Consider the following 13,957-nt stretch of genomic DNA (forward strand, 5'->3'; position numbering starts at 1 on the left):
ATGGGATGTTCTTGCCAAATGATGTTCAGAGAGGCAGATTATATCAGCTGGGTTTGAGGACTCTAATTCATCTATGCAGATAATAAATTCATTAATTTTATTTCTCAGTCCTCGAATATTTTGATGCAATAAAGGTAGCTGACATTTCACATTGAGTAGAGTTGAAATATCTGCTGACTGTTGAAACTTCTTAACCAATAGCTGTTTATGCTGATATAATAAGCTAGAATTATGTTCTTTGATTTCTTTCTCAAACTGAAGGTTTGTCTCAGTCCTAACCTCTCTTAGAATTTGGTTTCTTTCTGTCCTCCCTACCCTAAAAAAGGGTCTTTACTGAACCCTATAACCACTGGTATTTCATCACTCATGACAGTGCCTCCCCCCTTTAACTTGCCTCAATGCTGCAGCCTTATGTTGGTAGGATGGACAGTCATATTAAAAATTCAGCTCATTTCATTGACAAGTTGAAGGAAACGAGCATGGGCCCGGATGATATCTTCGTCAGTTTTGGTGTTGTGTCGTTATTTACCAGGATTCCAGTAAACGAAGCTATCTTATCCATGGCGGATATTTTTCCTACCGATATTGTGGCATTATTCTGACACTGCCTCACCACAACCTACTTTCAATACGATAATAACTTTTATGAACAGATCGACGGGGTGGCTATGGGCAGTCCTCTCAGTCCTGCTGTGGCTAACTTATTTATGGAGACTTTTGAACAACGGGTGTTGCAGACTGCCAGTAAGAGACCAGCCAGATGGTATTGCTATGTCGATGACACGTTCGTAGTATGGACACATGGAGCAGAGGAGTTGGATGCCTTCCTGACACATTTAAACAGCATTAATCCGAAAATCCAATTCACTATGGAGACGGAAAGGAATGGGCAATTGAATTTCCTGGATGTGTCTGTGATTAAATGACTGGACGGAACGTTGGGCCATAATGTGTATAGAATGCCCACACATACTGATCGTTATCTACATAAAGATTCAAACCACAACCCTAGACAAAAAAGAGGTATAATGAAAACTTTGGTAGACAGGGCGTACAAACTTTGTGAACCTGTTTATTTAAAAGATTAAATTGAACATGTACGGTCAAGTTTCCTGAAGAATGGCTATTCTAGCAAGGATATAGATCAAGCACTTCGCTCTAGGCAGAGAATCAGGAGTAACAACGAACACAGTCACCCAAGGGCAAAGTTTTTCTTCCATTCATTAGTAAGGTCACAGATCGCATTGGGAAAGTTTTAGGCAAGTATGGGGTGGAAACTATTTCCAGACCCACTAGGAAAATAAAAGAATTTTTAAGGTCAGCAAAAGATGCACGACACCGTTTGGCTACACCGGGGGTATATAAAATTTCTTGTAGTTGTGGACAGGTTTACATCGGTACCACAAAGAAAAGTGTGAACACCAGTCTTGTTGAACATAAGAGGAATTGCCACCTGGGTCACATGGATAAATCAGCCGTAGTGGAACATGTTGACCAGGAAGGTGATCATGAAATAAAATTCAGCAAGAGGAGCATTATATCAAAATCCTCACATTATTATGCACGCTATCGAGATTGATAAACATCGTAATAATTTTAACAGGAAAGACGAAGGTGTTAAACTGGATAAAATTTGTATGTCAGCGTTGCACCGCGTGGCGATTGATTACCTTCAATCGAGAATGTTGGCATTACCAGAGACAATCTCATAGCCGACGACACGTGATCGACAGTGGCGCCCCCTGTACTACCTATATAATCAGCGCTTCCTTGAGTTCTCTTCGCAGTTTGCCGCTTTACCTCTGAGGATGTCTCCTGCAGTCGGAGATGAAACGTCAGGAGAGAGTTTTATACTTCGACCACGGTCTATCAGCCCCGAAGTTTTAAGTGAAGACAATACCAGCCATGAAAGCTTACATTGTATGACCCGAATTATCTCGTTTTTATTATTTTGCCTCAGACTTAAGGGGACCACACCCTGCCTATCTAACCAATGTTAATTTAGGCAAGTATGTGACCCATTTCTGAAAAAACTATTTGATGCAGGACCTTAATATTTTCACTGTATGTTACTTGATGCTAATAGAGTCAACTGTACTAAAATCTACTTTATCCATTTTATAGTTTTTAAGAAATACTTCCCCCTAGTGAGGGAATATTAATGAATGTAGTACCAGAGGTGGCTTTTTATGTAATTCAGAGTCTCTGAAAATTTCATTCATTTATCTATGACAGTTTCTGATATAATGGGACATATGTACTGAAAATTTTAGTTTGCGGGAAATTGACTTTAAAGAAAAAACTTTTGAAATTTGTTACTTACAGTTAATTAAAACTGTCCTGCTGCATATGATGGCCCTTCTTTGGCCTCTAGCAGGTCTTCCAGTTTCTTTTTCACCTTCCTGGATGTTTGTCTTGCTTTCTTGACCATATTTGATGCAGACCTGTCTGCATCGGCTATCCTCATTTTATTGCAGTGTTGCAGCCCAGAGATGATATTTTCACCAGGATTAATTCCCAGCTTTTTCAGTACCCAACACTTTCCAATATTACCACAACTGAATGTAATAACAGCATCACGAACTCCTAGTTTCATTGTATGCATGCCTAAAAATACAGCTTTAGGAGGGCGGTTCCAAAATATGCTCTTGAAACATTCATTTGGGTTCTGTGTCTGCCCATGCAAAATATTTGCTTAGAATGTCAGGATGAGCCAAGTATCTGAAAATAGGTCTAATTGCTGTAATAACAGCTGCAGGAAGAGAATGCTAGTGAGAATAAGATTCACCAGTTTCCTGAGCCCTATTGTATTTGCACCACTAATTTTCTCCTGATGGACACAATCCATGACATGGCTTATCATCAGTAGAGGACTTATGAAAGAATATGATCCAAACATCTCTCTTTATTGCCTCCAGATTTTCTTTATTTTTCCTAATTGCCTGCCCATAGTATACCTGCAAGTTTTCTATTTCAGTTTTAGTTAACCGACCCTGTCCGGTCAACAATTTTCCATCTTCTAATTTTTTCCTCTCATATCAACAGTTAGTTTTCTCAGCCTTGTCCCAAACATTTTTGAACATGACCTAATCGTTCTATTTTGCTAACAATCGCATCTCCATATGGCTTAGAGTTCCCCACATTGTTGTATGCCTTACTGTCACCATCGCCCAAATATTTGGTGTACTGTACGCCTCTTGTTTCTACGGAGCGATGAAATATTTGTTGCACTCCATGACCTTCCATACCACCACTTGTTTCTCTAAAATTAGCCACACAGTTGTGTTCTTTATGTTCATTGACTTTACAACATTTGCAATATTTAGACATTATCTCCACATCTAACACTTTACCGGTGTCTACACTTGTGAGAGTCACTACTCCATTCAGAGAAGTATGTCCTCTTTTCTGCCAGCTTCCATCAAGTGCAACTGTAATATCCGAACATCCATCATTTTCTTCCACTGCTTCCCTAGCACCTAGTTTCATGCTTTCCTCGTGGACCTCACATACAGCTTTCTCTAATATTGCAGTCAGTTTTTCAAATTTATTTGGTGGTTGATGTACGTTCATCACTGAACAAAATGTTCTCCATGCAGCCATGCCCTTGCCAATGGATTGTAAGGCATAAACTAATCTAGTATTGATTTTATAAGGACCACTTGCATCTGGTTTTGAAGAACTCATAAATGAAATAACAGCTGAGCATTTAGTGCAAATTAAATCCAAAGCAATTGCCAGGCCTTTTCTCCCACTGGCATACTCACAAATTTTCACACACTGTGACTCACCACACTGTCTACATTGTACAAATTTAGAATTTACATCCAATAATATTCTCAAATTTATAATAATGTTACTGTACCCCCTATCACTTACAGTAAATTCATTGTTAACTCTCTTGAAATGGTGAGAGCTTCTTTGATGATGCACTTGTTGAAGAATTACAATTAGAAACATCATTGCCAGGCAACATAACCTCTTGTACACAAAGCTTTCTAAACTTGTTTCCTCTAAATTGTCATTTCTTGAAAATGCCTTTACGTTTCGTCATCTTCAATAAACACAACAAAACACATGTAAACAAACACTGCAAACTTACGTATAACAACTACTTGCAAACTTGCAATCACACTTGAACAAAACTAACCACATGTTTGAAAGAGTATTGTTTACAAACAGCAGAAACAAAAGAACACTGACCGTTGCATTCCAAGGATAGCCAAAACACTCGGGAGTAAAAAAAAAAACACTAACGTGCAATGTAGGGGATATAAAGATCTAAAATATATGCAGAAAAGTGGGTGACAGAAAAGTGGGCGTGGCACATAAACTTACGTGGTAGGAGAATGCTCTTTAAATGCACACAAAAAAAAAAAAAAATTCAGCAGAATCCTTTTCACAGTACTTCAATAAAACCTTAATCTATCAAAATATGATGAAAACCGAAAATCAATTTTTTTTACCTGAACGAAGGTGTGGTCCCCTTAAAATCCCGAGTATACTCAGGTACAATAAGAACAGACCTTCGAAAAATAAAACCCCACTTATATCCACTTCAACAGTAATAGTCATGTATTCCGCCACCAGAAAGCATCTGCCCCTACATTTGTAGCCTGGCTGTAGTGTTTCGGTTGGGGTAGTTGGAACTAGACATCGTCTTTACTGTGTGCAGCTTTGGATACTAAAAAACACCTGTGTTCAGCATCTTCTGACTTCGACACTGAATTAGAGGATCAGACAGTGTAGAAACTGTCATGTTACTTCATGAAAGCTGATTCATGAAAGTACACGGGTGGATGTCAGGCCACACATGGTCAAATACCTGTTGTCATAGGTAGGAAAAATAGGTCTTTTTTAGAATGAATCCAGACAACAGGTTCCCCTGCCTAAAGAGTATCTCCAGCACTTTAAAAAATACTGAAACAATCACAGATTTTAACACCTCAAATATCGCATATACCAGATGTCACAAACAAAAACAAATCATTGGAAAGAGTAACATGTGGCATTTCACAGACTTTACAATGCAATCAATAAAAAATAAAATACAACTATTAGAAGTTGAGCTCCAATCTTTAAACTGCGCAGTAGTTTGTATTACTGAGCAATGGTGTAGAGACACAGAAATCCAACATGTAGTATTATCATTGTATGAAAAGGCAAACTCTTACTGTAGAACTACTTCAAGGGGTGGAGGATCATGCATTTATATCAGAAAAGGAACACAGTTCAAATCAAGACATGACCTCAGTAACATAACTGAAGAGAAACACTATGAAATATCAGCTTTTGAATTAACAGGGCTTGATATCACCAAAAAATTAATCATTTTGTGTGTGTATAGATCTCCCAGTCATAGTGCGGACACTTTTTTCAATAAGTTAACAGAAGTTCTAGATAAATTCTCAAGTATAAAGGTCAACATAATTCTGGATGGGGACATTAGCATCAACACAAACATCATAAATGAATCCAGCAGCACCTTCATAAACATCCTTCAAACTTTTGGCATGTCCCTATTGGTCAATAGCGCAACAAGGGTTACCACGACGACTTCATCAGTAATTGACCATGTGGCCACAAATACGGACAGTGAAAAATGTGATGTAGCTGTAAAATATTTGAGACTATCAGACCATCTCTGTCAAATAACAACAGTGAAGTCAGGCATCGAATCATTCCCTAAACTACAAGTCTACAAACGACATCTATCAGAAATAAAAATAAAAGATTTTTCAAATGAACTTGAAAAACAAAGCTGGGATGAAGTGTATAAGGAAACCAATGTGAATATGAAATTCTCTAAATTCTCCACATTGTTTAAATTTAATTTTGAAAATGCATTTCCAAAATTATGCATGTCTGTATCAACATCTCACAAAAGCAGGTATTCAGAAAAAAATGGTTCAAATGGCTCTGAGCACTATGGGACTTAACATCTGAGGTCATCAGTCCCCTAGAACTTAGAACTACTTAAACCTAAGGACATCACACACATCCATGCCCGAGGCAGGATTCGAACCTGCGACCGTAGCGGTCCCGCGCTTCCAGACTGTAGCGCCTAGAACCGCTCGGCCACTCCGGCCGGCAGGTATTCATAAGTCCACCTAAACACTTAAGCATTTCAGTTCCATGAAAAAGATTCACAATAATCCAGAATTCTTAAATTTCTATCACAGATACAAAAAGATCTATAGGAAGGGGCTGATTGCTGCAAAAACATCATTTAATGACAAAATAGTATATAATAAAGAGAATAAAATCAAAGCTGTCTGGGATGTTACAAAAAAGGAAATGGGGAGAGGCAAACAATTGCAGAATAACATACTGCTAAGGGAGGGGGATAAGGTAATAAATGATCCACATCACTTAGCAAATTATATAAACGAGTATTTTTCAAGTATTGCAGAGAAGTTACGGCAAAAATTCCCCAAAACAAATATAACACCAGTAAATAATGTTGCACTAAATACAATGATGTTACTTCGAACCACAGATAATGAAGTCAGTAAAACAATTCAAAAACTAAAAAATAAAAAGTCAGTAGGCTTAGATGAAGTACCAATGTGTGTACTGAAACAACACATAGGGACTATACAAGGCCCCTTAACAAATATAATAAATGAATCCTTCACATCAGGGACATTTCCATAGCAGTTAAAACACGCAAGAACTGTACCTCTGCTTAAGAAAGGTAATGCACAAGACATAGAAAATTACCAGCCCATTTCCCTGCTGTCATCATTCTCAATAATAATAGAAGCAATTATGAAAGACATATTAATGAATTACCTGAATAAATACAATCTTTTAAGCGATTCACAGTTTATTTTCCAAAGTGGCAAAAATACGGATTCAGCCATAGTAGAATTCACAAAAGTTGTACTTGATGCTCTTGATAAAGATGACCACAACATTCTATTAAATAAATTAGAAGCATTAGGAATAAGAGGGGTAGCTAATGACAGGTTTCGGTCATACCTAACAGATAGGGTACAAAGAGTAGAGATAACACATACTTCAAATAGATCTAAACATTTAGTAAAACACTTACCAGAATCAAAATAAATTAATATAGGGGTACCGCAAGGTAGCATATTAGGACGAATACTGTTCCTGATATACACCGATGACTTTCCAAATAGTGTTACCCATGGTGAAAAAATTCTCTTCACTAACGATAGCAATATTATAGTCACTGAGAAAACAAGAGAACTCCTAGCCGAGAAAGCAAATGAAAGTCTCAAGGAAGTTCATGATTTGTCAATAAGCAATAAAGTGACATTGAACATAAAGAAAACTAGGAATGAATATTGATTCTCAGTTGAAGTGGTGTGAACACAAAAAGGTACTTGCAAATGGAATGTCATTAGCATGTTGTGCCTTTAGAATCCTATCATCAGTGTGTAACATGCTGTGTCTTTTAGTTACATATTATTCATATGGACACTCAATTCTTAGCTATGGCATTCTTTTTTGGGGAACAAACACACAAAATATGAACACAATTTTCAAACTCCAGAAAAGAGCCATAAGAATAATAACCAAAAATACTAGTCGAGCTCATTGTAAAGATCTGTTCAAATCACTGGAGATTTTAACTGCTCCATGTGAACACATTTATCAGTCAGTTGTACACATCAAAAATAACATTGGTAATTACTGCACAAACAGCTCTGTCCCTGACCATGCAACAAGAGATAGACTCAACTTACATTTACCACAAAAAAAAAACATAAAACTCAAAACAGCATTTTCTACCAAGGAATAAAACTGTACAATAAATCACTAAAAGAGATTAAAGAAATTGCAAAAATACACTTATTTAAAAATGCAGCTAAAAAGTACCTGTTATGCAATACATTTTACACATTGAAGGATTACTTAGCAAAAACAGAGTAGGGGTTTGATAAAAAAATGTTATACAAATAAATAATAATGATTATAAAATATCCAACAGTTCACATAACACCTTCACTTAATGTTTTTTTTCCTTCTTTTTCTCCTTTCTAGAAATACTTACCCCCAAGCTATGCGTAGCACAATACTAACACCTCTTCCTCTTTCTGAGTTCAACATCTCACTCATTATTGAGGGTTGCTGACTCAGTGCTTCAGGATAGCAAATGGGAAGTTGTGGTACAGAAAATGGCCCAGTGATCACCAGTGTGTGTGTGTGTGTGTGTGTGTGTGTGTGTGTGTGTGTTTAGTGAGTGAAGTGTTATGAAACAATGTGTGTATAGTTAGTGTGTGCAGTGACTGCTAGTGAGATATGAGTGAACAGTGTGGCATTGCATTATTAAATAAGTTATTTGTAAAAAAAGTATTGTATACCAGGAGTAAATCTAATGATTGTCTGTAGCTAGAAGTCTGTAAATAAATATGTATATGAATTAGCTTATTTTAAATTGATCTAAATTTGTAAATACTTTGACATGTCCTATATCCTTGTGAAAAGAGATCTACGGATGAATAAAGCTGCTACTACTACTACTAATACTACTACAACTACTACTACTACTAGAGACTGAAAATGACAGTAGTTACTCAGCTGAGCGATGTGAGCTCACCAGAGGTATGAGATAAATACATCCACTGTGCTCCACCCAGCTCCACCAAGATTTATGTGCACAGGAAAACATTGCAAAATACAGGGTGATTATAATCCAAGTTAAACTTTCAAACTGCTGTAGAAATAACACCACTGGTCAGAATGGCATCAAATTGCAACGGAATATTATCGGAGAAGGGGAAAAACATATGGCAGAAGAAAAATAAATAGTTACAAAATGTATCAATAGATGGTGCTGTACGCATCATAATTTAATAGTGGTCTACTACAAATGATAAATGAATCATACAACAATGCCTAAGGTGTACATCTGACAGTAAACAAACTGTACTACTCAGTACACATGGGTGTACAGCTGTGATACTGTTGGTTACGTAAACCCAAACACCACGACAAGGTAATAACACATTGGATGGGAAAAATTGGTTTTTAATTGTACTGAGGCCGAAAACCACATATAAAGCATCATGCACATTGGTTTGTAATTGTCCTGAGGCCAAAAACTGCATAAAAAGCATCAATCACATCGGTTTTTAATCAACACTGTTGGAGAGCTAGAATAACGTGGTTGTGCAAACGACACTTATAGCGCTTACCAGTGATGGTGCACGGAACAGGACTGGAAGCACCTGTCTCTTCGAAAAAATATAGCCTTATGGTAAATGATGGGGTAAACCCGCACCACACTGTGACCTTTTCAGGATGAGGTGGTACTGGTTGACTTGTGTGTGTGTTTTCCATAGCCTATGTTCAACAATTCTGTGTATTGACATATCCTGCCAGACGGAAGTGGACTTCGTCTGTCCACAAAATCTTCCATGGCCAATCATTGTCCATTTCCACGTGAGCAAGAAATTCTAAAGCAAAGGCCTCTCTTGCTGTCAGGTCAACAGGAAGCAACTCGTGCACATGGGTAATTTTGAATATATAGCAAAGAAGGACATTTCGTAGGATTTTACGCACCATGCTCATGGGTATGTCCAATGTCCGGGCAATTCTCTGTGCACTACATGTTTGCACACCACCAATCATCTCCTCCTACTTTGCTGTGGCCACTGTTTCCACTGATTTGAAGCAATTTGTTTCCTCCCTCTACCACGTTGCACACAAAAAGAACCCACCTTTTCGAATTCCCGAATCATTTTCTCCAGCCCAATGGCAGTCACCTGACCAACACCTGTTTTTCAAATCTTTCAGTGTCCGGAACTTCTGCAGAGTGATGTGTGCACAGTCATCATTCTCTTAATACAGCTTTACAAGCAGAACATGATCCTGCATTGAGACAGCTATGGCGAATGGAGCAGACATGAAAGGAGGAAAAGCTGTGTACCCGGCATGTTTATACCAACTTCAATGGGTCGTGCACATGACAGGTGCTTTTGTTTACATATTTTGACACATAAAGCGCCACTATTGATCAATTTTCACACTATTTTTTTCTTATGCTATATGTTTTCCCTCTTCTCTGATAATATTCCATAGGAATTTGATGTCATTCTGACCAGTGGTGTTATTTCTTCAGCATGTTGAAAGTTTAACTTTAATTATAATCACCCTGTACATGATTGGATCACATAGTTACACAGAAACTAAAAAAGGATTTCAAGTGTCAGAATATTTTAGTCAAAGTCCAGTACATGAGTATACTTGGAATTTTATTATTGGTGATCTTCAAAATTTTGTAACTCTTTATTTTGAGTTTTGAAAGCTACCTATATATATAATGTCATTTGTTGTGGAATGTATGTCACTAGTAAAAAAATATTTTTGAAACATAATTTGAAAAAAAAAAGATCAATATGTTAAGGGGTTCAAGAAATAGTGTAACACTGTTTGATTATCTTCAATGTGATTAGCATGATTTTGTAAAACGAATTTCATAATAATTCTTCAGGTGCTTAGATATTCTCATTTTGATTTTGAGGTGTATATATATTGCTGCAGTGTATGGATATGAGAATATTGTTAAATTAATACTGAGTGTATGTATGTGTGAGACTGACATGTTACACACTCATATTACTTACTATTTTTTGCACTGAATGATGTGCTCTCAAATAACGTTTCAAAATGTTGGGGAGACGTGTCCACCTCCCCCCCCCCCCCCCCCTCACCTTCTTTTGCATTCAGCACCTTGCAAACAGGAGGACTCCAGTAGTCACTCTGTTGTACAGTACTTCGCATTTGGGCATTAGGTGGCAAAGCTGCAGTGGGGCGGAGCTTACGACAAACAACTGGTGCATGAAAACGTTTAAACACTGTTTTTTAGAAGGTCATAACTGGATACTATCAGAAATATGGCCCATATTTTCATATGGGATCAATAGCTGGAGCTCATATCTTGCAAGTGTGCTTTTTACTCTCCTTAAAATATGGGGACAAGTTGGTGATGTTTCCTTATGATTGGCCACACAAGTTCTGTCTACCTCTAGACATCACCAGAGTGTATCACAAAGATAAACTTGCTTCTATTGCAGGTTACACTGCAACTGTGTGTGTGTGTGTGTGTGTGTGTGTGTGTGTGTGTGTGTGTGTGTGTGTAAGGCAAGACAAGCTAATCTAAACTAGCTCTATGTAGAGTGGAGAGGAGCATATTACTGAAATTTACAGGACAATTTCTATGGAATCCCTTCTGATAATATTAAGAATTTGCTCTTTGGGCCTAGTAATCAGCAAGAAGGGACCTCAATACTGGTTAGAAAGATACGTCAGAGAAAAAATGGCAGGGATGTAGGTTTAATGAGAAAACACTAAGCAGGATATCACTTTGGGCACAACACAAGAATGGTTGAAAGACTGGGAGGTAGGAACAACAGGATGACATAGCTATGAGATTTTTTCCAAACTATTCAAATGAAGAACCTTCTATGTTAAAGGGGTATGATAAATTTGCTTGCAGGACAAGGGTCTTACCCAACATATCTGAACACAATAGGATGTCAACTTAATGGTGAGTGTGACTGGAGAAATTCGAACACCAGAACATCCTGTTCAGTACTGTAGCCATTTTTGAGAAATTGTCCAGTACAAAAGAGCTGAAATGGAATGAAACAGTACATATCATCATACAGGATGAATCAAAGTGGCATAAGTTAAACAAAATAGCCAAAAAGGTATCCAGGAGAGAGCTGGGGATTAATTTTCAAAGACAAGATAGGAATAACACAAAAGTAGTAAACATAAGAGAAGATTATGATGTGGCACGGTGATACGTGTGGGGAGTGCCCAGAGTTACTTCTATGCACCCCATAGCAAGCATCCATGGCATGCAGCTGTACAGTGACCAAATAAACCAGAAGATTGACCTTAGTGTAGTCATGGAGGCAAATTCAGAGCCGGAGAACATATGAAGTCAATAGCAGCATGAGGTGGAACACATTTCAGTGGAAACTTTTGAAGAGCTGTAGAAGTTGCTGGATTTAAACTATTCGGCCTGGTCATGGCCTTTGGGGGCCCAGAAACACTATTGCTAGTGCTGGAGGCCATAAACCTGACAGTATCTATCACTGAAGTGCATGCAGTTATGGAAGGACCAAGATCTTAATTAGTAATAAGTAAGTATTCACTATGTTAACAAATTTAGTTCATTAGTGCCATGATCTTAGTAATTAATGAATTAATGGAAAATTATTCTCACTTTAAAACAATTACCAAATGAAACTAGAGAGTAACAATAATTATACACAACAAAAAAAACTGCCATCTGCTTCAGTTTCTACATGTAAAACAGCTACAAATAGATATCATTATCTGAAGCAGATGGAGAGTCAATTAATCTTATATGCCCTTGTGTGCACCCAGCATACTGTCAGGTACCTGGACATTCTTCTCTTATGTGTATTACACCCCTGACCCATTTAGGGAAATTCTGTATTTCTCCACCCTGTGGCATAAGTCTAAGAAGTCACAGCCTAGTTTATCACAGAATCAAAAGCTCCAGTTCACGCCTTCCACGCAACACAGAATCAACACAGAACCACATGGCCATGAACAGTTCTGGGGACAATGGTGCAGATGGTGAACTTCATTGAAATTCCATGAGCAGTCACTCACTGGAATATTTCAAGTACGGTACTGGAGCCCACATGACATGTATTATTTGTGTTAAAGTAAATTATTTTTATTAATGTATTTAAAAAGAAGTTTTGTGTTAAGTTATTAATCAACATCATATATGAGCATAATGATTTGTTTATCTCTAAGCTTCTTGGTCAAGTGACTTCTTGTGTAAACAGTGCCTTAAGATTCAGAAATAAATCTAAGTATTTGAAAACCAAAGTCACCGCTTCTTGTTGGCACCTGATCTTTATTGAGAATACATAAGTTTTTTTTCCTTGTGCAAAAAGTGACAGATAGAGTTTTCTTTGAACTCGTATTTGAGAGTGTGTTTTTGGTTTTAGAGTTGAAATGGAACTGGTAAAACATATCAAGCTGTTGAATAGTGAAACTGATTGGCCAATGTGGAAGAGAAAAATACGAGATCTAATTGACTATCATGAAGGAGCTTTAGATGTAATTGATGGCAAGTCAGTAAAACCTGAGCCACTGTCTCAACACGCTAATGATGCAGCACTAAAGGATCATAAAACCAAGTCAGATTTTTATCATAAAGCATACAGTTATGCCAAGTCGATGATTACAAGTGCAGTTACAGACACTGTGTATCAGAAGATCAGGGACAAATAAACGGCTCATGAAGCATAGGAGGCATTGAAGCAGAATTTCAAAGCATCATCAAAGGATCAGCTGTTCAAGATTTGATCAGATTTCTTCGCATTTAATGGGACTCGGGGAGAAGACATCTCCACACACATAGCAACTAGTGTGAGTGATTATAAACTGTATTCTACCTATGCCGAGTAACACAGAAAAGTAGTATATCATGAAAAAGTAAACCAAACTGTTCTTATCTTTGCAATTAACGGTACAGCAACTGTAAATATTTTTCGTGTTGTGTACATAGTTCCGCATAGTCAGCGCCTACACAACTTTCCCACTAGAGCACGCCCCGCTAAGCACAACAATGCAGGCGCAGCACTCGTCCGTCTCCGCACTACGAGATGGCACTGCCTTAGAGACGAACCAAATTCTGCTTCCGCCGATCCGCGTATTAATATGTAACGCAGCCAATGAGATTGCTGCTAATGGAGAACCTTTTCTCCTCGTGGATCACACTCGCGCAGTAATACCTGAACGCACGAGGTATTATAACGAGTGTACAGACCTCCGATTAGTCAGTCTGCATTAGTCTGCACCAGTCTGTACGAGTCTGCATTTGTCTGCATTAGTCTGTACCAGTCTGCATTTGTCTGTACCAGTCTATAGTCAAGTTTCAGTCTGCGCCTAATAAGATTACCATATTCCTGTACATAGCCATGAAGAT

At 37.8% G+C, this 13,957-nt stretch overlaps 1 protein-coding gene across 1 annotated transcript in view; it reads right to left on the reverse strand.

Annotated features, from left to right (window-relative positions):
* LOC124555342 overlaps window positions 1-13,957 on the reverse strand; it is an 856,442-nt gene that overhangs the window by 669,582 nt on the left and 172,903 nt on the right. The window lies entirely within an intron of this gene.

This window comes from Schistocerca americana, chromosome X, assembly GCF_021461395.2.
Source record: "Schistocerca americana isolate TAMUIC-IGC-003095 chromosome X, iqSchAmer2.1, whole genome shotgun sequence".
In the NCBI taxonomy this organism is placed as follows: Eukaryota; Metazoa; Arthropoda; class Insecta; order Orthoptera; family Acrididae; genus Schistocerca; species Schistocerca americana.